Genomic DNA, 4,385 nt, shown 5'->3' with positions numbered 1-4,385 from the left:
TAATTCATATAAAAAATAGATCCTGAAGCTTATAGAAAGTTATCAATTGTCAAAATATCGCAAGAATGAAACATTAGAAGTTAGCATATTTTTGACAAAAAAGTTACGGGTTAAGGAAATCATGATCAATGCATCCAATGCTTGTATGCTTATGCCCAAACAAAAGGGAAAATCATAGGTATGGTGCGGAGGTTGCACACTCCTCACTCTTCCATTAGAGCATATTCAATGGTAATTTCCTTCATGAGTGTGATTTAATCCAACCGTTCCCTTTGAAAAAATCATGGCACACTAGAGCAGCTTGGAATATATAACAATATCTTGGAAAATTTGAGATTTTCAATATACATAATTCACATATGCTGAACAAATCAGGTTTTTAAGTGAAGTTTGAGATCTCACATCGGAAGCTATGGTGGAGAAGCTCATCTTGCAACATGTCATTTGTATCCTTTGGTACATTGCCATTGATAACATCACATGAGCTCTCTATCGTTCCTTGTAATATAACACCTTCTGCAGAATTCTCCATATTTCTGTCCCATTGATGTAGACTTACCTCGAACGCTAGTATCAAGGTTGTTGACCGCGAGGCAGTATCTGTGTCCGAATGACCTCTTTTGGCTTCCATGGGTTCTTCTACCAAACCACTCTCGATTGAAGCCCTCCATGGGGGACGATGCTTGATGAAAATGGTGTCAGAGTTCGAGCTACCTTCCACGACCCGAGTGACAATGATTGTGTATCCCTCTTTCAAGCTCCTCCTTTTGGAGTAGATTTCCCATGATGTCCTGTTGAAGATATAGCCCCCATTGGACTCCCAATAGCTAAAACTTGAACTTTGGGTCATCTTCATCGACCATGTCAATGTCAATGTTTGGGTTTTTTGGAGTTGGTCCTCCCCACATCTCAAATAGAACTCCTTGATGGTCTTTCCGAAGCATGAGCCTATTTTGTGATTTGTCTGCGTGTGAGCACCTTGCTAAAGAGGATGACGCGTCCCTTTGGAAAATCTTTGAGATGTGCTTGCATCTGTGGCTCCTACACATTCTTGACTACATTAATTATATGGTCTTTTTCTTCACATGTCATCAGCCTATTGTTGGGAGTACTTATACAACTATGGTTAGCTAGCCTTGTGATAATCTTATTGTGAGGCTTATTGGATGCAACAGGTTCAATCTCTATCGACTTCGAGCCTCCATGAGAAATTTATTGTGGATTATAATCCTGATGCACTGCACCGATAATATCTTCCTGTCGTTGACGCTTTGCACTTTTCCATTTATACCATTGGGTGTGATGATCTGGATGCGTCAGCTTCATAATTTGCAAGTGAGTATCATCTCTTATATGTTCCTAGTTATCTCTATAAGAAGAGGTGATTTTCCTTTTCTTCTCATATTGAAGAAGCGAGGAACAAGGCTCTCTAATTATATCATCGTCGGCATCAATATTCCTTTGATCTGTGATCTGCATGATCCTTGCCTTTCTTTTGAAATCACATGAGAAGAGCTTATATGTCTCTGGACATCATCATGGCGCAATGCAGATGGCTGTGCAAGGTCAGCCAACTTGTCAGAAGACGCTGTAGAAGGATACGAATTAGTAGGATCCGTTAGACCTTCAGGAAGGGGCGGTGTTGGTAAGCATCCTAATTGCCCTCGCATGATCCTAAATGCTACCTTTCCTTCCCAAGAGGAGGCTGGGTCATCTCTAGCGGTAGTCTTTGGCATTAATGTCATCATTATGTACTGGTCGACCAATATACATGACCATGTTTTTGAATAGTTTCAAAAATCAAAACTGTGCTCTTTCTGTGTTGGAGTTTTTTCACACTTAAAGAGGAGAAGATTAGGTTTGTAACCACTATCATTGTGTTGGAGTATATACTCACCCTTGAAGATGGGTTCTTATTATAAATAGTTATTATTTACTTTTGTGCTAGAGTAAAAGTGTTTACTTGCACTAGAGATAATCAGTTGCTTCACTCAGAATAAGATTTAGGAATTATAAATTTCTATGAGTCCTTGTGTTAGAGTGATATACTCACACATGGCAATGTTTGACCAGGTTTTTAATTGGGGATTTCTTATCGTAATTGATGCTTATCTTGTACGGTTAGAAGTGCTTCAACTACGATAATGTGATCACCTTGTTGTGTTAGAGCAGTAGCTCACACTTCTGGCAACATTTCTAATTAAAGTTTCTTGGTCGTACTTGATGTTTATCTTGTACCCTTTAAAATGCTTCAATTACAATGATATCATCACCTTGTTGTGTTAGAGTAGTTCCTCACACTTCTAGGAAGCTATGCAATGATTAATTATACAGATTGTTTTTACCAATGTGATTTGTAAACAATCACGATAATGTAGCTATAATCCAAAATTGATCATTGGTAACCATCGTGGTTAGTTAGAGTATTATGATCACATTTTGGGATGGTATGATGGGATGAAATATTGTTTAGGGTATGATTCTTATCATTTGAAGGTGTAAAGTATGCAAAATTTATTCCAAAGGCCTAGACAATGAATTATATATATTCTCTTTTTGGTTGTATACGTACAATGGAAAGCTGTTGTTAATAATTGACTATGTACTTTCAATTTTTGACATAATCAATTAAACAAAAAAACTACCAAATTACCCCTCTAATTTGTGGAAATTCCCAAAATACCCCTCAAATTTCAAAAATTACCAAAATACCCTTGCATCTATTTTGGTTGGACTGTTCAAGGTTTTCTAATCTTTACTCCTTTTTTACAATTTAATTGCGTTTTTGAGTTCTTAGCATGTAGTTTGTCACAAATTAACTTGCAAAAAGGGCAAATATGTCTAAAAATAATGAAGAAATTCATCTCCAAAGCCTATGTAACATACCCAAATACTAATTTTAGCATCTTATATCGATAATCAATTAATCTTCTGATGCAAAGCTACAAATGTTTTTGTCGTTCAAGAAATTTAATCTCATGACCATGGGTCCTTTGGGAATTTTGGAAAAAATTGAAGGGCATTTTGGAAATTTGTGACAAAATATTGCGAGTGTTTTGAGAACTTTGGAAATTTGAGGGGTATTTTGGGAATTTTTGCAAATTGGAGGTATATTTTTGTAGTTTTCCCATTAAAAAATCATATACTTCACGTGTGATTAATAAAAGAATCAACTCACAAACTATAATTGTCTATTTTTTACAAATCTCTTTTGTCCAACATGGTTTGTGGTCAATGGTCATGAGTGGATATATGTGCATGAAAGAGTGCCAGGAACAACTGCATCTTACTTGAAGTGCAAGTTTTGTCACCATGTGTTCAATAGCAATGCTACAAGGATCAAAGATAATTTTTCCAAAAGGCCAAGCAATGTCAGGCCTTGTACCATGCCACCAATAGATATATATGAAAGATTTCCATATTATGTATGAAAACCTATCCTTCATAGAAAAAGTAAACTAGGGGTAAGCAAAAGCCATTCTACTTTGGGAAGAGCAGATCCAATGGATGAAAAAGAACATGCTACAAATGAGAAGAGGGATTCAATGTACACTCAGAATAAAGAGCACAATCCCCCTAATCCTTGTTTCCAGAGTGAAGTGCAAAGTATGACATCCTTCGAAGTAGTTTCATCTAGTAATGCATCTAATTTGAAGAGAAATCATATCGATGGTATTGGAAGAGGATTATCTACGGATCAAACACTCCATCAAGATTTTGAAAAAGAGTGATTATACATGCCGCATTTGAAGTGGATGCAAAGCAATTTTTTTCATGTGGTTTTCCATTCAGTGTCGTGCACAAATGCATTGGTGGTTGCATATCCACCCCGTAGATCAACCCCCATAGGAGGGTAGGAACCTCGTAGATTTCCAGCACCCTCAAGTATCTCCAACATTTTCTCTAGGTTGAGTCCCGACCATGGAGTTACCACATCCCACCTTGCACGCCGTTCCTTTGAAGGAAGATGGACATCGAATATACGGGACCCAGATCTTGAGTACCAAGATCTACTTGCCTCTTATGCCGATATGGAATGAGTTCAAGACATGATCCCTAACCTCTTATGCATTTGAATTCACATGTACCATGCATCCACTTTCGTTGACAAGTAACCCTTGGAAAGAACCCAGTCGGCATCTCCTCACGACCTCTAGCATGTTCTCTAGGATTAGTCCAACGTTTTCAGCATTAGAAGACCAACGTTTTCAGCCCATAAAACCACCATATTCAGATCATCCCTGAACCTCACCGTATCAAACCCTTTGTGATTGTAGATCCTTGCCACATCAACCATCAGAACCCAAATCAACCTAGCATTTTTGGGTTCAGTCCAAAGCAGCCACCACTTTGTAGATTCATTCTAAATCTGCTAGCGTTTTAAC

At 37.7% G+C, this 4,385-nt stretch overlaps 1 pseudogene; it reads right to left on the bottom strand.

The window, feature by feature from the left end:
* Positions 1-379: 379 nt before the first annotated feature.
* Positions 380-1,670, bottom strand: LOC147442171 (uncharacterized; annotated as a pseudogene).
* Between the last annotated feature and the right edge of the window lie 2,715 nt (positions 1,671-4,385).

Source organism: Adiantum capillus-veneris, chromosome 14 (assembly GCF_014529385.1).
Source record: "Adiantum capillus-veneris isolate H3 chromosome 14, ASM1452938v2, whole genome shotgun sequence".
Classification (NCBI taxonomy): Eukaryota; Viridiplantae; Streptophyta; class Polypodiopsida; order Polypodiales; family Pteridaceae; genus Adiantum; species Adiantum capillus-veneris.
This window is presented reverse-complemented; position numbering and strand designations above follow the sequence as displayed.